General features: G+C 38.5%; 1 protein-coding gene across 4 annotated transcripts in view; it reads right to left on the minus strand.

Annotated features, from left to right (window-relative positions):
• The window catches only part of kank4 (KN motif and ankyrin repeat domains 4), an 81602-nt gene that overhangs the window by 35066 nt on the left and 25158 nt on the right, over positions 1-21378 (minus strand). For 3 of the 4 annotated variants that reach the window (XM_087783765.1, XM_087783767.1, XM_087783764.1), the window contains exon 2: positions 2847-2903. The gene's annotated coding sequence lies outside the window, so the exon portion shown is untranslated. Of the gene's footprint in view, positions 1-2846; positions 2904-11744; positions 11777-21378 lie in introns of those variants that run through there. The other variant, XM_087783766.1, reaches the window with a different exon arrangement.

A 21378-nucleotide genomic window follows, 5' to 3' on the forward strand; every position in this document is an offset into this window, starting at 1 on the left:
TGAGGTGCAAGATTTGTATATTCAAGGCTCTCAAAGGTGGAGATTTTAAACGGTTCCAATTGTAAGGTCAGTTTCTGTTCTAGCTGTTTATTCATTGTTGATCAGTTCAGAGGAATCAGAACGTTATTAGAGTAAAAGTTTATCCAAAATGTACTCATTTTCTACTCACCCTCATGTTGACTAAGGGTTGAGATTATTTTCAGAGTAATCTGTTCCTTTTTAGAGTTATAGACAAAATTCTTTGTTTATTTTAATGTAGCAACTGGAGGTCAGTTCTCTTTGTCTTTATCTTCGTCCAAAAAGAAACATCCAAATACCTCCATACTGCTCGTCTGCAACGTCCATCTTGTAATGAGGCCCCGACATGAGGAATTGTTCCAGAAAACTAAAAGAAGTCTATATTTTAAGCTTGTTTGTAGCAGAGGCTTAAATGCTAATGTGCTACGAAGACAGGAAGTACTCCGGGTAAATAATGTTTCAGCTGTGGACAGTAGACTGGAAGTGCTTGCGATATCATTCAATACAAGATGGACGTTACAGACGAGCAGTATGGAGGTATTTGGATGTTTTTAAGCGTCTTTTTAGACGAAGATGAAGACAAAGACAACTAAGCTCTAGTTGATACATTAAAATGAACAAACATTTTTGTCCATAACTCTGAAAAGGAACAGATTACTTTAAAATATGCTAGTTTATATGTGGGTGAGAAGAAAATGAGTGACATTTGAATTTTGCGTAAACCAGAGATTTTGATTGTTGTTTTTCTTTTAGAAGTTGATGTAGAAGTATTTTCCAGTCAAACTATCTTTTTCTCACTAAGTTGTCATATCAATACAAAATAGTGCTCAACAAAAATAAACAAAGTAGCACGACGCCAAGTTGTGATCGAATATGATTCTTCATGATCCACTTTCAAAGAGAAAGTAAAAGCATTTTAAGCAGTCAAAGGCTTGGTGTTTAAGTGTTGAAGATGTATTTATGAAGACGAGGTGTGACAGCCCTACACCCTGATCTCTGTCCGTTTGTTCAGTGACATTAACCATCGCACACGACGCTCTATTATCCATCAGAACTCATACAACCATCATCGATAACACACTCCGACACATCCAACATTAAAAAAGCAGCTGCTTCCTACATAAAACCAGTGCCCGGTGCCTTGAAATTAAAACGGTGCAAAAATATAAATCCATTTCCACTTTTAGATACACCTCAAATAAATATTTGAAGCTTTAGCTAGAAGCTCGCAGCAGAAGTCAATAAGCTAGCGATGGTGGCTAATGTGAAAAGCTAACAGACGTGCTAACGTTGTAGTATTAGCATTTAAGAACACAGTAAATGTATCCTCTGTTATATTCATCATTTCTGAAATATATAAGAGATGAGCGATCATTTAAGGTGAAAAATAATTATTTGAAAGTTAACTTGTCTTCATTTAGCTTAAGTCGAAGTCCACATGTTTCTACAGGGAGATTTACGTAATAAAAGTCTTATCATTAATACATCAAAAGATCACATTTAACATTAAGAGTCATGAAATGATGTAAACAAGATTGAATATTACTGAATTAAACACAAGTAGAATGTGTATTTTATTGCGCTTTAAACATCTTCTAAGCACAAATGTTGATCCACGTTGCTTTTTTGAAAAATTGTGGGATTTAACGTCAAAGAAAAAAAAAGTCAACCAGACACTAATCCTCTTGTTTGCTCGCAGGAATCCACTTTTTCCCCTCATCCTTGAAATAACCTGCATAATATTCACACATTTCCTTTTATCTAAAGCGATGGAGTGAAAGAGGGCGTGATTTGGCCCCGGGTTAAGCTCCCCCTTCTGCTGATCTCGTGAAATATCTCGTGTCAGACGAGATCAGTTCCAAACTCAAGGCTCCAGAGCTGCAAGCAAACATGCTAATGTGGGTTTTAAAAAGTGGCGAGGGTTCATATCTATGGCGTATAAAGTCGTGTTGAAATCAGTGACAGGTCCACACAGGTACTTCACAAATGAATGATTTGTACGATAGAGAATCAGAAATATGCTTTAAACTATAATCTCTAGGCTATTCCTGGATTACTCTTTCCAGATGCCAGGACAGCCGTTTGGATTTGGGTATAAATGTACTTTTTTTTTCGACACTGGACATTTTAAAATTCTTAAATGAATCATGATCAATTGTTTTATGTTCTGAAAGATTAGATGATATTTCTCATTAAGACATGTGCAGATGTATCACACTAGGTTGACAATTAAACTGCCTTGTTGTGTGTATTCTTTTTAGGTCGACAACATTTTTGTAAAAATATTTTAAAATATGGGGGTAAGAAAATATCAATAAACCTAAACATCGCATTTTTCCCACACAATACCATATCGATATTCAATCACAATTATAACAATATTTTTTGTTATCGAATGTACTTTTTCGGCTTTTAAATTACGTTTTATCACAGGTCTGTTAAAGATTATATTTACATTTAATTTATGTATATAAATGTATATATACACATTTATTTCATTATTTACAATAAAAATGCAAATACTCACAGATTTCAAAGCTAAAGGAAAAACAAAATCCTGGGAGATCCCAGCTATACTGAGGACGAGAGGATACAGTCGACTCCAGCAGCTTTTAAATCTGATGTTTGCTTTTATTTGTTTTGAAACCAAAATATGTCCAGTTACGACTTCATCAAAAGTCATGTGGTCTTTACTAGGAAAATACTATAAATATATCCTTGTTTGTTCAGTATCGCAATACATCGTATCGTGATACGTATTGCATTGCTAGATTCTTTCTACGACACACCCATATTTAACAAGAAGATCATTGACAGAATTAACTCACCACTACGCCGCCATGCTGCTGCTTCTTCCTGACAAATCCCGCACGTGTGCAGCCTCGCTGTGAAAGAAACAACAATGACACGAGTTTTAATTGTTGTCAAACAGTCGGACACAGTCGGACGTCTAACTGGGAGTAGATACAAACTCCCTGAAACGTCTCACTCCACAGCTCATAAACAGCAGGGTGCTGGAGGCACGACTAGAATGTTTTCATATTCCCCGACAGTAACAAATAAACCCGGGCAGCATTCTGCGGGAAAGGAATGTGTAATATGTAGAGTTTAATCAAAACTAATGGACGGCGGACGCTGCCAGGCGCCGAGAGTCATCGCTCAAGCCGACGCTCGCTCAACCTCCCGATAGTTCCTCAACTCACCTCAAATCAGATTGTCGGATGTTTTCACGGAGACAAACCATTTATCTCGGTCTGGACGAGAGCAATTAATCCAGGTTATCACGACGCCTATTCCTACTCATCATTACGCTTGTCCTCAGAATGAATATGGACCCTCTATGAGACCCGAATATACACCCGGCCTCGCATCAGCCATCTTCCAGAACTACTGCATGCCTGTGCAAAGATTTAAAAGGTTAAACCCAGAGTAGGTTCTTTAATTACATGTGAATATATTATAACAGATCATAGGGTTCATAAGGTTCCACCACCTTAGGGCGCTGACTATAATAAGGGGTTCTTGTGATAGTTGTTCACAATAAATAAAACATAATAAACAAAAACAAACAAAATACATTTTCAAATTGTATTTTCAGTTGTTGTGTGTTCTGTGTATATGTTTATATATGTTGCTTTTAGCACTATTAGCACTATGCTCAACACTGCAGCACTGTATCTTTAATTCAATTTTAATTTCACTTTGAGTTTGTTTTTCACATTCTGTTCACCAATTATCCTATAAATATGTATTTCCTCACTAAATTACCACACAAAAAAAGAGAAAAGCGTATAATTTTCGTCTTGTAAAGACGTAAGGTATATATTATTGTCTTAAAATGGAACATCTGATTCATTTTTTGAATGTTATCTGGGAGAAGACAGTTGAGTGTTTAGGGCAGATTAAGGAACATCTTCTTTCTCTGAGCTGACAAACAGTGGTTCTTCACTGTAGAAACATTATTTACAGCTATTATTCTTCCTTTGAGTTAATGAATATCCTACATTTATTGTTAATATCATTATCATATTCTTATTTATTTATATTGTCGTTACGCTGTCTCTAGATACAAGGGTTGGCTACATTCCTAGTTAATTAAATAAGTATATAAGAGACGCTTTAATTCATTCATTTTCTTTGCAAATACTTCAGGATAATCATAATATTATTCCTCATATTAAAGTGATATTTTCCTTTTTTACATTACATTAATCAATTGTAAATATAATGTATGTAAATGCAATCTGTGTGATAACAAGATAAGTGTATACAGAACAGAATACAACATCTTTAACTTATTGACTTCTATTTATGGTCCAGAGTCAATATAACGGTGTAGAAATAGTGCAATGGAATTAATTGCAGATGCTTTGAGGAGCTAATGTTCAGACATCCCAAGCTTGAGGGTTAAATCTACTAAAAATAAGATGTCATGTACAAAAACAGAAAAAGGAAAACACTTTTGCAGGTGTTATTGAAAAATAATAGTTGATGATAATAATATGATCGTATGTATCTCCATAGAAACTGGAGTCAATACATTCAACTTTTCAGATTAAAATTCATTATTGTCTATTATGGCTGTAGGGAAATATTTAATCATGATGATAGCAAAGATTAAAAGTGTCAGACTTGTAAAGAAAACCCTTGGAAATGTCTTGAAATAATATTTCCAGTGAGGTGTTAGTTTTGAATGACGTTTCTCTGGCAACAGTGTTGGTGTCGGTGAGCCTGGCAGACTTCCTGAGGAAGGCCAGCTCTTGATAAGAGCCTCGCGCAGGGAAAAGACTGTTTATACGTTGAAACAGACGCCCTCTGATCTGACCGCAGCCAACACCTCGCGGCTCTGGCGCTCGCAACTGAGGAAATGTTCTGCGCGCGTGTCTGAGAAAGATCTAGAAGATTCCTTCTTCTTTTCACGATAACGTTAAAAGATGAAAACTGCTGGATTTCTCCGCTTTCTGGTTCCCGACATGTTTGCAGCAAAAGCTGAACTGCTAAGATACATTTGACTCTTTAAAGCTGGCTATATATGAAGTCTCTGTGGTGTTGCATTCGCCACTTCCTCGCATTGTTTTCCTGGGATTTGTTTGAGGCCTCATCCGTGAAAGTCTTAAAATCAGCATGCAGAGGAAGCATGGAGATGGGAGCTGAATAACAATTTGGGTTTTTTTTTGCATAAAAAGAAAACAGATCTGGCGTGTTAAAATATACTGGAGTAGCCGCTAAGCTGCACATGTTAGCCACACAAAACAACATTCAAGCATTAGCATCAACCATGCTATTAATAGTGATGGTTCCTTTACGCAATACTAAAGTGATGGTTCTGATGCAGATCTTGGTGCTTTTTACTCATTCAAGCTTCATTTTCCCTGATGAAGACTTGATGTAGAAACAGTTACCTCAGAATCAATTATTCTCAACATCCGCACTTGCAGAGCCCCTCGTGCACCATTGCACGTGCACACAATTTATACCCTTAACAACAAGAACACATTTAAGCTACTAATTGTTTGCCGATATTTAGCACCAGTACCTTCCAGAAATCCCAGTTTGACACCATTTATTCATTCATTTTATGCCGTTTATTTCATTATATTTCATTTCATTAATCATTTACGGAGCCTATGCCACTTCCATCTGGCGAGAGGCGGGGGGACACCCTGGATAGGACCCCAGTCTGTCGCAGGGCACACAAAGACCATTTGTCATTTGTCATACCTGTCATACAGCCATATGGACAATTTCACAATAAACCTTTGTATGTTTTTGGACAGTAAGTAAGTAAGTAATATTTATTTATATAGCGCTTTTCGAGACCAGGGTCACAAAGCGCTTAGACAATCAAAACAATACTCAAAAAAGTACATACTGTGGGAGGAACAGTGTCTGAAAAAGCATAAATGACACCGACCCCTGGTAATGAAACAGTTCATTCATCCCCCATTAAGCCATTCATGAGACACATCAGGACTTATGTAGTGTAAACAAAGACTGAATTATAAGGTCTTTGAATGTAAAGGAGACATGGACATATCCAACACTTTTAATTTACTGTGAAAATGTTCTATATCTTAAAAATCTTTAAGAATAAAGAACCTAATGTTTCTTTCTTTTTAAATTTTGGTATTGAAAAATGGAACCGTAATTGAAAGTTATTTTTGTCCTAAAATTCTTGCATCGTATTTTACATTATTGTAATATCTTGTAAATAAATCGTTTTTTCATTCACTTGAAATATATATATTTTTTGGGGGAACGGGTGGGGGAGATGGGATCAAAAACGAGTTCTCAGCTAAAAATGTAGACTTGACATGTCGTGAACTTACTGCCGTTTCCCACGAGTTGCCTCTTCCTGTAGGTTTGAACTCAAGTGACCTCTGGGGGCGAGACACTAAAACCAGAACCGTTACAAAGTAAGTGGAGACACAGCCAGCGTAACAATTGTCGGGATTTTATGGTGTTTTTTTTTTTCTAGTCGGCTGCGTTCGCTTCAACAGTGAAAGTCTTCCAGAGTGTGAGCGTGGGCGCTGATCTGAGGACGTCAAAGAAAGTGCTGAAACTATCACATTAAAACTGATACCATGGTCGTGATGGAGTGACAGCAGAGACAACTGGGTTCTGCCACAACATTGTGAATTCAGTGTGAAGACGACAAAATAATATCAATATCAATGATTCTATTTTTGATTTTTAAAGCTACTGGTTACGTATATCTATCTATTCTGGTCCAGATGTATTTTCCAGATGGAGCAAATCAAAGTTGTTGTTGTACAAATAATCTCAGGAGACTCGAGGAGGTTGAGATGATGTTCATGTTGATGCTAATGCATGTTTGTCCATCTGGCACACAACTCTATTTTCTAAAAATAATCTAAATTTAGAACCACTGCTCCACACATTAACACAGGATGGAACAGGATAGAAAAAAAGTGATGCAACCACGTTCTCAAAGTCCCCAAAAAACAAGAAATCCTGACAAAACATCCGTTATTGTTTAGCTCAGGGGGTCTTCATAGGAAATTCTAAAGGGTCCGGTTGCAAAGGGATTCATGGGAGAATTCCCAACATCAAAGTGATTTGACTGGCTTCGATGTATCACAAAAACAGAAACATTTTTACAATGTACAATATATAGCAGTGACATTGTGTCACAGCATTTTCTACATAAACCATGATGTTTGCTGATGATATAGTGATTTTCTGGGGAGAAGGTCGATCATCAAGAGTAATGGACGTAAATAAAAAGAAGGTAAAGCAGGCCGGGTGAAGACAACAGTGTCTATAGAGTGGTCTGGTTAAGAAGAGCCAGAGTCTGAGTTGAAGTCGTCATCTGAAGCGACCAGAAAGGACAAGATCAGAGATAAGAGTTTGTAGACAAAGTTGAAGTAATAGTTCACCAAAAAATTCTAGACTTTGTTGAAGAAGCTAACAGGCTAACATGCTGCTACACATACACACTGGGAGCTACCAGTCTGTCTGTGTAGCATGTTAGCTTCTGCAACAAACAAGCTTAAAATCCAGATTTTAAGCTTGTTAATGAGGTTGCTGACTCACAAACGTGTAGATATATAGTAAAGTATTTTCAGACTAATTTCTCATGTCGAGGCTTCAATACTGGATGGACTTTACAGAGATGTTTTTAAGTGTCTTTATGGACAAAAATGAAGATGAAAACAAGCCAGTTGCTACAATAAAATGAACATACATTTTTGCTCTACAACTCTAAAAAGGAACAGATTACTTTGAAACTAATCCAAACCCTTAGTTAACATAAGGGTGATTAAAAAATGAGTGACGTTTGAATTTTTTTGTTAAACCATCACTTTAAGGCGGAGAGATGGTTTGGACGCCTGTAGAGGAAAGACAGTGTCGGACCAGGACTGTCGAAGATGAATAAAAAGAAGACAAAAATGAGGAAGACTAAGAAGAAGATGTGATTACAACATGAAAATGAATAAATGACAGTAGCATGACCGCAGATTGACTTTGAATTGTGTTTGTTTCTTACCTCAGGCAGAAAGACCTTTACAGCCTGAGGGAAGTTCCTCTATGTTTTTAAAAAGAAAAAAAGGACCACAGCACCATCACCTCCATCATTGTCCTTCAAACAAAACACTACGACCAAATAAGGGACCACATGTTTGGAGCTCGTTGATGATCATAATGGAAACATCTTCTACATTAAGTGTATTTTGTGACGGACACTTTGGGGAGAGGAGGCTCTTTGGTCTGAAGCATCATGATGAAAAGTCAGTCAAGGACGATCCGCAGTATCATCTCTCACGATCTCCCATCGCAGAAATGTCGGGAGAATTTTCTGCAACTGATGAACTGGAGGCAGTGAAAAACATTTTCCAGAGTAATCCAGAGGACAAAGTAGAATCACGTGACCTCGGCTTAATGGAGTTTTCTAGCGAGAGCTTCCCCCCGAAGCGACCGCAGAAAACATTCAGACCCTTTTCATTTCTTCACTATTCCAGGCCTTCTACCTGCAGTCCTGCTCTTTAACTCCATTATCAGCCGGAGAACAACAAACAGCCCTGCAGACACATGGTCTGTTCTGAGCCTCACACAAGTGTCGCAAACAACCCAATCAAAAGCTTTTCAATGGAGCTGCAGACAAAAGCTGAGCAGAACAATTGACAACCATATTCAGAATGTGATTGTGCCATTTAAATAAAACTTCATTTTAAAAGAGGCAAAAAAGACAAATCTATTCTCCTTTAAAGACGTGTTAATATGAAAAAGACTTTTGATTAAATGTTCTACAAGTCACTACATTAACTCGTCTTCAGTAGATTTTTATTTTGATCAAGCCAAAAGAGGATTTTAAATGTTTTTTAAAGATGATGATGAACTCATATCATCCAAAATGGACATGTTGATCCAGAATCCTGAGATCCCCGTCAGTACTGGATCCGGGAAATCTGAGCGGTCCGGGAACGCATGTTTTTGTGGCGACCTGATATATTGTATATTATCTTCAGTACTCGATCTGGGAAATCATCAAAAATCTATTTATGCACGAGAAAAACATAGCTTTATTTATAGACGAGATTGTATTGTTTTCTCGAGTATCCAAACATTGATTTTAATGAACCATACAGTTGGTATATATTTAAACATCAGGACGTTTCGTCTTCTACAATTAGTTGAAACATGACACAATTATTTACCCGGTTATTACCGATTTTACCAGCTTCCAAAAATAAATACAGTTTTGCAGGAAAAACGTTTTCATTACCATCATCAACATAAACAAACTGTGGAGCTGACATCATGTTCTCCTTCCAAGTCAACCAAACATGCTGGAAGACAATAAACTTTCCCTGGAACGTCTTAATTGTTATCTCGGTTGTCACCACTTGATGGTATAAACACATGAATCAATTTGATCTTTATCTTTCATTAAATCGTTGAGACTCAAGAGACCCTACGTCATCGAATCTATAAATAAAGTTGTGTGTTTTGAATGCAACACAGATGCGTAAATGGAATCCGTGATCGTCTTTTAAGCTACATTTTTGTCCGAATCTGGTAGCCGTAAAAACATATTCATAATATTCTATTGCGGATGCAGGTTCTGCAGATTTCCCCCGATAGTGCACTGACAACCCTTGAAGACACTGGGGCTTAGCGACTAATCCAAACTGCATCCATGATTCATTTGAGTCTCTCCTGAATGACTGAGCTCGGACAGAGAAAAATCATTCAACATCTTGTTCTCTGGGTGGGTGTATCGGTGACCACACATGTCAGTAAGAAATGAAGAGCACTTCGTTCTCACACTCATCTGTGGATCGTTTTCCTTCTCGCTAGTTCACATCTCTTTTCTTATTCATGAAAGAGATAGTTTGAAAACTTCTAATCCTATTTGAAGTTTCTTTGCTCTAAATGGTTTGTTGAATGACAGTTCCAGCAGTGCACTGTTGATCAGAAATAATCCTTTCATGTCTCAACCTTTTCAGCTTTAAAGCTCGCTTTGTATCTGACAGCGCCACAGTGGCTAACTCACCATCCTAGTATCGAGTGTGTGGACAATAATAGAGAGGAATAACAATAGATTCATTTTTAGAACGGGATGGAGAGAAGGGTTCGATTCTGGAGGATGGACTCCTCCAGCTGGTTCCTGCCTTTGATCAGAGCTGAGAGGATGAGAGGAATTTGAAAGAAAAAAAGAACAGCATGGAGGAGAAGAAAGTAGGGAGATGCCACCAGACAGGGAGGCGGGAAAGAGAGAAGACATGTTAGAGGCGATGAGGACTCTGATTATCGGACAAGAGTGTCGTAAACAAGGGGAATCGATATCATCTCCTCCTCCGGCTCGTTTCTGCTGTGACGACGTTAGAGACTTCCACTGTCAAGAGGGTGACTCATCACTCGACACTCCCACAACCTCACGCCTCGGTCAGCCGGCGGTTTGTGCAAGTAATCGGGTGGAAGAAGAGTAGTCGTGGACGTGACAGATGTACGGTCATCAAGCAGAATATGTGGAGCTTATTGATCAAATCTCAATTCTGACTGTACCTGAATGCATCGTATCAAAGATAGTTATTTAAAATATAGAGAATGACAGAAAGATTTGATTAAATATTAAAAACTAAATATGTGGATCGTTGCAGCAGTTACGGGTTTGTATTCCTGGAGTGATAGGAAAAAAGTGATCGAAAAATAAAGTTATAAATAATTCCTTGACATCTCGATTTGTTGACGTAGTGTCAAATAGTGTTTAGAAAAGATGACGTTGACGTCTTCCTAGTAAAAGCTTCATAAAACACAGGAGTCGCATCAAAAACAGTGTGCAGCGTTTTTCTGTGTGGAAAATGGAACAAATTCAAATCGCACAGAAGTCGCTCAACCCTGATATAGGTGTGGTTACTAGAAGAAACTGGCAGCCAAAGCAGAGTTTTAAGGATCTGGGAAATGTGAGTTCTTCTACTAGAACGGGTCAGAATTATCGCTGCAGAATTTTGTATTAACTGCGGGCGAGACAGCTGCTTCTTGTTGAGACACGAAAATAAACTATTACAATAGTCTGTATGTATGTAGTGTCAGTAAAGTTAACATCAATAGAGTAACACTCCAAAGTCAAGGCTCAACGGACAGATTTATTTTATTTTATTTAAACTATGTGATTAAGTGAACTGACTCATTACTCACACTCCTATTACAGTCACTGTTACCTACTCTCTAATACATCAAATGTAGTTGTTGTAAATATCTTTATATTATAGCATGCAAGTGCAGAAGTATTGAAGCATTAAACAAAATACAGTCAAATAATGTATCACATCAGTTTGTCTTTAGTTTCACCCCTGATATGTTTTTGTAGCTGCAAGAACCTTAACTAATCTGTTTAGTAAACTAAATATTGTTTGTTTCTAAATGTACGCATTAGCACCACAATACCATGTACCTGTATTTAAATTTGATGATCTGTGGTTGGTTTTTTTAAATGGACAAACAGACAGAATATATAATTAACTTTAAAACTTGACAAGCTTTTTGTTTTTTTATTTGCATTTTCTTCATTTTTTACTCTGTGTTCTTCACAACCAGCAAACTGGCTACAACTTGGTTAAAAAGCTACAATATGATCCATTATAAAAGCAGAAACACCAAGTCTCTCCACGTCGACTGTCAACATGGGCTCCTTTTCTCCACTGAAACCCGAAAAGTCTGAGCCTAAATCCATCAAATTAAAGTATGTGGGATTCCCTCACCTCATTCTGTCCCTCAACACCTGAAGAAACCATCCATCTCTGCAGCAGCCGTGGGCCGAGCCGGGCGAGAGCGACGCTCCATCACTTGTTAAAGACACCAGAAGAAAAGGCCAAAACACTCCTTGTTTGTGCTGAAACCTTCCTGACGCTCACAGGTGGCGACAACAGAGACATTTCTGGATGATACCATTGGATGTGTGGAGGAGAGACGGAAAAACACCAGTCTCGCTGCTGCAACTGTGGGTTTGAAGTGAACACGGATGTGTTTTTATCCTTCGGCTGTGTGTCTTTCTCCAGGGCACTCTGGTTTCCTCTCGCTCTCTGTAAACATACAGACATGGTCTGTGACTCAAACTGTTGGTAGGTGTGTGTGTGTGTGTGTGTGTGTTAGTTAGAGAGTGGAGTGTGGTGTTCTCGTCTCACCCTGATCACAAGCTCATCAAGGAGGTTTTTAATTGGAAGCCAAAAGTGTTGACAACATTTTTAAGAGGAAAAAAAGTTAGAAAAAGAAAATCTAACCAGCAAACCACCAGTGATGTCGATTCAACTGAAGCTGAATCTAGCAATGCACTGATATTAATGTTTGAGCTGTAAACATATAAGTCAATAATCCTTTAAAACCATCTTGGATCCAGATGGCTCTCCAGAACATCATCGTCAGAACCAGGTTTCCTAACATTTTTAAACTACTATAAAAACACTGAACAAGTATGAGCCCATACAACATGAAGCACCATTTATTTTATGTTTTTTTTAAACTTCTAGACACAAGAAATAACACAGGGACATTTCCCCGACACACAGTTCTGGGAATCATTCATTCATCATCTCCTATGCAAGGGGCGGGGCCTATTCAACCTACTTGGCGTGAGAAACGGGGAACACCCTGGAAAGGAGCAGACCATAATAACAATCAATGGTACATTAAGTTACTGTTATTTTGCGATCAAACTAAATGACTGAGCTGCTGGTCACACTGAGCATTTTATATATTTTCACAGTTTCTTTTATTTATTTATTTTAAACTGCAGAAGTGGATTCCTTAATACAGATAATATTAACACAACTAAACAAATTGTATTATTATTATTATTATTTATTAAAATACTTACTAAACTATAAAATAGTAATTGTTTTGATATTTTATATTTCTTTATGAAGATGTTTAAATCTAATGAGTGAGATCAGAAATCTGATAATCTAACATTCAATCTGAAATATCATCGTTTATGAAAAAGAAAAGAAGAATCGGATGAACTTTGATTTTTCCACTTGAATGAAGCGCGTTTGCTGCGTCAACATCTTCTTGTAGCACAACATTCCCGGTTGACCTATTTCTTACTCTACGGGACTTGTGGGAAAACTGGATTTACACTCAGAGGGACTTTCAAAATGAACGCTCTCGTTTCTAGAAATCTGAATTGGTTAAAGAAGTCTAATTATATACATATATACACACACACAAGCACACAAACATTTATACATACATAGACGTTGTATAAATATATGTATAAATTGTGATTTTATCATGATAATGCCATAAATTCTCTCAGAAATGTTAATCATTTATATGACTCATTATGAATGTATTTACGACTTTAATCTTGTATTAAAATAAAAATATATTAAGATATTTGATTGGCCCCAACTCTCCATTTTGATAAATGATAGAGAATGGAAACTCATAAATGTTTCACCCGTTCTTTCTAATTGTCACATTCCGCCTTTAAAATTACTTTAAAATGTATTAATCAGAATCAGAAACTTGTACTAAGTAAGTTAGTAATATTTGTATTGCCAGTGTTGTTGACAAAATAAGCGATAGAAAAATGGAACCAACATCCAAGGTAAGCCATCTGCAGTCAAGTCTTGAAATTCGTGTTTATAACTATTGGACCAAAATGTGTGTTTTAAAATACTTGCATAATGATTTTATATCATGCAATACTTTAAACAAAGATATACTTAGGATAGATACTTGTTCAAATTATTGAATTCAATTATTCAACCATTCAATAGACACTGATCTACTTGCACAGAAATACGTTTACAAATGTTTGCAGTATCTATAATATGTTATAATATTGGGTTCTACATGAAGAGAGAAAGAAACGACTGCGTTCAAGGTCACAAAACAGATGCATTGTGGTAAGAGTGTCCAGAACTGCACATATTTGCTTTGACGTCATCAGCAACCATCCAAGTCTCCAGAGAGGCGAGCGAGCGAGCGAGGGGGTGTAGAGGGAGGACACTGCAGTCACTCCGGACCCTCTGAGCCAGACTCACTCCTGCCTGGATCCTGCTGCACTGGTTTTCGTTGAAACGTGATCAGAAATGTAAATATCTCACTGTGGCCTCGGTTGAACCGTGTTCGCTGAAGAGGTGTTTGACATCAGTCGCGGCACAAGCGACTCTCTTCAGCGGGTGAGTCCAGTGACCCGGGGCGTCGGAGCCCGAGCTCGGGTCTGATCGTCCATAAGAGGAAAAACACCTGCGGCCGCTTCTGGCAGCGGAGCAGGTGGTTCAGGAATAGAATAGTGAGGCGGGAACGACACGGGAAGAGGATTGAGATGGAATTAAAAAATGAAAATGTTTATAAATATTTAATTGGTATTTTAAAGCAGCACTGGGGTTAGTTTTGAGTACCTTTAATATTTTTGTACTAAAATAACTTGTGATGACGCATCAACTTAAAACTAGTTGAATGACTCATATACCGTGACTTGAGGTGTTTTGTGTTTTTATTTTCACTGTGAAAGTTCTTGGGGATGGTGTGAACATGCTACATGGGGGAGGGGGGTTATGTTATTTACAAAGCCGTCAAATCATATTTAATTTTCCACAATCTGATTCATTACGTCATCGGTATCATCCTTCATTCAACAGACAATGGAAGTCTGGAAAAAGAAAATTCATCCAACCGCTGCAAACCGGGACATCTGGCGAGAGCTCATGGGAAATGTAGTCTCAAGTCGGGCTAAAAACGACCACTTTAGTCCACTGGCGTCGCTCGACTTTAAATCGCTTGGAGCTGCTTTAAGGTTTATTTTATGTTGATTTATTTTCTCATCACTTTGTTTTTCAGTCGGTTCGTTTCTCTCCTTCGCCTTGACGATAATCACAGTATATAATGTGTCCCCTGAGGAAATAATAATTCCCCCCGAGTGTTTACAAACGAGCGAGTGACCGCCCTCTGACTGCGGTCTGGTTCTGGTCCACACTTCTTCTCAGCGGGGGCAGAAGTGGCTGAGAGTTAAGTTGCTGTGTTGCCATTAGCTCGTCTGCGCTCTAGCGGCGCGCGGACGTGTGTTCGAACGGCTGCACAATAATTACGAGGATAAGTGTTGGTGTGAGTGTTGGTGCTGCTGAAGGAGGCCGTGGAGCAGGAGGGTCGGACCGAGACCGGCCGAAGCATCGGGGGACAGAAGAGGATCAGGATCACATGAATAAAAGATCACAGCCAGAGAGGAGACCAGGACAGTCATGGAATTTATGGCTCAATGCGGCAATTTCAGCGCTCTGAGGAAAGTGGACACGGTGTAGTCGGTCTGTGGTCAGAGGGGGGGGGTGGTTTAAATTAGATTATTGAGCATCTTTTATGTTTTCACAATAAACTGCGTATCCTGCTGCAGCTATGAAGTCCAGAATAAAAATAGTGTAATCTTCAGTGTTTGTACAAAACTCTCTGTTCATTGAAATATTTACATTAGGAAATGATCTTAAGCTCCGCCCACTAACCTTTTCCTGTGGAGAAATCTTGTTTATCATAACCACGCCCACTCTGCTGTGATTGGTCAAGCGTCAACGTCAGTCAACGCGCGTCAACAATCTTGGAAGTCACCTCCAAGGGACTCGTTGTATAAACAAAGCGGGGCGTGATTACAGCTGGCTGTAGGAGTGAAGCCATTATTATGTCATAATGGACTCTGCTCTCGTAACCTCTCGTTCGCCCAGATTTAAGACGGGGTAGAACTTTATAAAGTAATAAGCTCAAAACATGGTCATGATGAGAGAATTACTGCATCTTGGAGAGGAAGACTTCAACATATGAAACATGGCAGTGAGTCAAGACAATAAAATAACAAAAAAAACACCAAAAAAGTTCCACTCCGACTACAAGAGAACCAAAGAAAATTCCTGGCTAAAAACTGCAACAACTTAAATCAAATATTAGTCGATATACCTTTTCCTGTGACATGATAATTATATCATACTAAGTTGTGAGTATTTGTTTTGCACAGAGACCTCCCAGAGAAACTATAATAAATTGATTTTATTGTAAAGATTTTCAACTGATCACAAGCTCAATCTTCGTTCAACTATTGTTTCAAAGGTAATATATATAACAATTTGAATCAGTCATGAGGTGCATGTGCTGGTATTTGCTGACGCTCAGTTCAACTCACTGAGGCTCGACTTGTATTTTTTTTTTTTTTACCAAACAGCAGCAAAGGAAAAAAGAACTTGGTATTTGAAGGAAAATACAACGAGCAGCCATTTCGTCAATTAGCGTCAATCACTAAATCCAGTTATAAGTCGGCAGGGGAGACGGTGAACCTTCTCTCCACAACAACTTCACCTTGACTTGTGTTGACAAGGTCACGCTGAGGTCTGAAGCCGCCAACAATCCCTGTGTAGCTCGGAGAGAAGCTCAGTGAAAAGAGGAAAAAGGGAGTATTCCCACACTGGGAGTAGATATCAAATGAAATCAATTTCTCTGCTCCTCTTCTTACAGACTCCTTCAAGGAGAAACCCTACAGAAAGACAAAGGTTGTGTTCCAAGGTCACACGTTGGACTCATCACTCTGTCTGTTAGCTCACTTTGATACACAGCAGCACTGAAGTTTGATTGACATGTTACCGATCAATCAATTAGAAAGGGCTGCTGAAAATGACTGAACTAGGCTTTTACAGTAGCAGGAGAATAACATTATCTTTCCCGACACCCAACACACACACTGATGATATTTTTTTCAAGATACTGTATCGATATTCAACAATACTGCAATCTTTCTTTTAATTTTCAATCATATTTCTTTAACGTATTACATTTCAATAAAGTGTTTAAAAAGAGTAATTACATATTTTATTTGCAATTACCATGCATGAGTGTTGGTTCATTTTAGTGTTGCAGTTAAACTTCCAGGCCACTAGATGGCAGCAGCCATTAGGAACCTTCGCAGCTAAAGGAACAATAGGATCCCAGCGATGACTGAGGATGAGAGGATACAGTCGACTTCAGCTGCTCTTAAAGCTGATGTTTCAACATATTTCGGGTTTCAGTTCCATTAATTCAACCAAAAGAGAGTAACAATCACAAAATTTCACTGAAGTATTTTGGAAAATGTATTTGAAAAATATATTGTATCGAATTGCATCATGAGCTGAATTCATCTTATCGTGAGATCAGTGTATGGAAACAGCCATAGATGTAGGCAGTAATGTTGTAAGTAAGTAAGTCGTTTATATTTGTATAGCGCTTTTCGAGACCAGGGTCACAAAGCGCTTAAAGTATCAAAACAATACTCAATAAAATATATACTTAAAAGGTCAAGATAACACAGAGAACAATAAAGGAGTCTAAGAAAATCAGGTAAAAGCCTGAACAAATAAAAACACCTTAAGATGTTTCTTGAAGTAGTCAGTAGATCATCAAACACAGAGGGAGAGGAAGATCTTTCCAAAGCTTAGGAGCAACAGCCTGGAAGGATTTCTCTCCTCTGGTCCAGAAGTGTGTTCAGGAACCATCAGTAGATTCTGTTCCACAGACCTCAGAGCCCGAGCTGGGGTGTAAGGCTGGATCAGATCAGTGATGTAAGGAGGAGTCTGACCATGAATAGATCTGAAAGTAAGAACCAGAATTTTAAAGTTGATCCTGAAAGAAACTGGAAGCCAGTGAAGAGTTTTAAGGATCGGAGAAATGTGAGTTCTTCTACTAGAGCGGGTCAGAATTCTCGCTGCAGAGTTTTGTATTAACAGCAGGCGAGACAGATACTTCTTGTTAAGACATGAAAACAAACTGTTTCAATATTCCAGAAATGCACGCCGGCTCATCAACCAGGAGGAAACATGGGTTTATGGTGTTACTTTAGAGACACAACAACACAAACACACTAGGAGCTGGAATGGAACCAGCAACCTCTCAGTCACAGCTACTCAACCATCCGAGTTACGACGCCCCCCAGTGTCGGTACATTCATTGGGGTTTGAAGGTGATTTTAAGCAAGAAAGTGAATCTTTAAAGCTAAAAAAATATTGGGAGAACTCTGACGGGATGGCCTGTTGCCATGGTTACCACCGAAGTGTACGCTCTACATACTAATTATGTATTTGTTTACACCGCCACGACTTGCAGGCTTCCTAGTTAGTCACTTTCCTGACGTGTGATTGGCTAAAGTGTTGCCGTCATGAATTTAAATGGCGGAGAAAGAAGTACCTCATTAGCAGTCTCACTGACGGGGCACAACAGACCACTCTACAGTGTCATCAAAATCTTTGAATCTAAAACTCTCCAGCTGCCGGAGAGGGATTGGAACCAGCAGCTTTCGAAGACGAACATGCACGTGGACGTGAGTGACGCAAGTGCTGCTAGCATGACAGAAAGTTTCTGCTGAGTCATCTCAGCTCCGATGCGATCCTGTCAAATCAAAAGGTTGTTTTCGCATCATTTTACCACGTAGAGTGACGGCTTCCTCGCTCAGGTTGAACGTACATTCATCACCTGGTCAGGGATTTTAGGAGAGCGTTCGGAGAGAAGCTGCCATGAGACGTCTCTCTCGCCGCACCAACCGGCAGATTGGGTTTTGGAATATAAATGAGTTCGTCTGCACACGCGGAACTGATTCTGGAGATTTATTGCAGGAAAAAAAAAGCCTCATGTACAGAACGCTAAAGGTTTTTATAATTAGGTTTCTACCGTTTCTGCACTTTTCCTCCCACAGTCCTAACCTACACAGGCACTCCTTATTGTCTTTAGTGTGAGTGGTTGTCCTCATCAACCGGACCTCTCCAGGGTGTCCCCCGCCTCCCCGCCCATGTGGTCTTGACCTTGTAACAGGACTAGATGGTAATTGTGTAGCATGAGATCATCAGGTGTGTCCATATCTTGTAATTCATATATTGTGTGTTCATATCTTGTGTGTCCATATCTTGTGTGTCCATATCTTGTGTGTTCATAGCTTGTGTGTCCATATCTTGTGTGTCCATATCTTGTGTGTTCATATCTTGTGTGTTCATATCTTGTGTGTCCACATCTTGTGTGTCCACTTCTTGTGTGTCCATATCTTGTGTGTCCACATCTTGTGTGTCCATATCTTGTGTGTCCATATCTTGTGTGTCCATATCTTGTGTGTCCATATCTTGTGTGTCCACATCTTGTGTGTCCATATCTTGTGTGTCCATATCTTGTGTGTCCATATCTTGTGTGTTCATATCTTGTGTGTTCATATCTTGTGTGTCCACATCTTGTGTGTCCATATCTTGTGTGTCCATATCTTGTGTGTTCATATCTTGTGTGTCCACATCTTGTGTGTCCATATCTTGTGTGTCCATATCTTGTGTGTCCATATCTTGTGTCCATATGTTGTAATTCATATATTGTGTGTCCATATCTTGTAATTCATATATTGTGTGTCCATATCTTGTTTGTCCATATCTTGTAATTCATATATTGTCTGTTCATATCTTGTGTGTCCACATCTTGTGTGTTCATATCTTGTGTGTCCACATCTTGTGTGTTCATATCTTGTGTGTCCATATCTTGTGTGTCCATATCTTGTGTGTCCATATCTTGTGTGTTCATATCTTGTGTGTTCATATCTTGTGTGTCCATATCTTGTGTGTTCATATCTTGTGTGTCCACATCTTGTGTGTCCATATCTTGTGTGTTCATATATTGTGTGTCCATATCTTGTGTCCATATGTTGTAATTCATATATTGTGTGTCCATATCTTGTGTCCATATCTTGTAATTCATATTTTGTGTGTCCATATCTTGTGTGTCCATATCTTGTGTCCATATGTTGTAATTCATATATTGTGTGTCCATATCTTGTGTGTCCATATCTTGTGTCCATATGTTGTAATTCATATCTTGTGTGTCCATATCTTGTAATTCATATATTGTGTGTCCATATCTTGTTTGTCCATATCTTGTAATTCATATATTGTCTGTTCATATCTTGTGTGTCCACATCTTGTGTGTCCATATCTTGTGTGTTCATATCATGTGTGTCCATATCTTGTGTGTTCATATGTTGTACTGTTTTCTAGTCATTTTTTTGTGTTATTATTATTTTTTTTTTTTGGAACCTACCTAATCCTTCCATCTTCATCCCATCCAGTTTGTGTTTTTGAACAATTAACTGTGTAAATCAATTGTTTTTGCAGATATATTTATTAAAAAATAAATACATATATTTAAAAAAAAAAGGGGAAATGTTGTTGTCCGGTAATGACGAAAGTGTATATCAGAATCCAAGCAAGAGATAGAACCAACTTAATAGTAAGCTTTAGAGTCACTTTCTCCTCTAGATTATTTCAAGGGCGAAACAGTGACGTACTGCAGGTACTGTAGTACAACAAGTGTTCAAACCTTTATCTCACACGACCTCCTCCTCTGGAAGTTCTCTGTAGTACTTCTCAGTTTCGTGATGACAACAATAAAGTCCAAACTACACATTTCTGTTTAACATTCACACAGGTTCCTCCAGCGAGGAGTCCTGTCATGAATGCATGTGGAGCAGAGCGAGGGCGGCTGCAGGGTTTGGCTTCAGAATACCGGATTAGAAAGTTAATATTTGGTCTGTAGCTCTGCAGAACTTCTCTCCCACTGAGGTAGAAGATGATGAGAGTTCTGCTTCTTGGCTGTCCCAAAGTGGTGACGATGTGTAGAAAAGTGACTTTGTGAAAGATAGTTTAAAACATCTTGTTCTGTGAAAGCAGGGACATAGACATGCGGGTCAAGGGGGATCTTCGTCTTCTGGCTCAGCTCTTTCTTCGCCAGCACAGATGATGCATAGAAGCTGTGACTTACAAAGGCCTTTGTGGTAAAGAAACGTTGGTGTTTTATGTGTCTAAGCCTTTACTGGTGCATTTTGGCTGTTGATAAAAAAAAAGTATATTTCGGCCCCTAAAAGCAGAGGCATGCAAAGTAGGATAAATGTTTCACTCTGTGGTCCACACAATAGCGCCCCCTACATACTAAAAAAATCAAGTTAACAAAAATCCACACAGAAAACAAATTGATTTAGGCCAGATCGCAGATGTGGGGCGGAGATCACTGCACCTTAAACATACTACACTGAAATCAAGTTTGGATTCCATGATGTTTTAGTATTAAAGTAGTCTAAAAAACATCTTGAGGTACCCCTTGTGTCCCACATTTGTTTTTTTCAGGTCACCTTGACCCTGAGATAACATTAAAGTCCCTTATTTGTTTCACAGTATTTCATTTTGTTTTCTGCCGAAAAGGCACAAGTTGGATTTACCTTAATACTATATTTAATTAAAGGGCAAAAACCCAACTCTCCTGACTCACTCCCATGTTTCAAATGTTGAAGTCTTCCTCTCCAAGATGCAGTAAGCCTCTCAAAATGATTACTTTATAAAGTCCTTGTTTGTAATCTCAGCGAAC

The sequence above is a fragment of the Callionymus lyra genome, chromosome 2 (assembly GCF_982586985.1).
Source record: "Callionymus lyra chromosome 2, fCalLyr1.hap1.1, whole genome shotgun sequence".
Classification (NCBI taxonomy): Eukaryota; Metazoa; Chordata; class Actinopteri; order Syngnathiformes; family Callionymidae; genus Callionymus; species Callionymus lyra.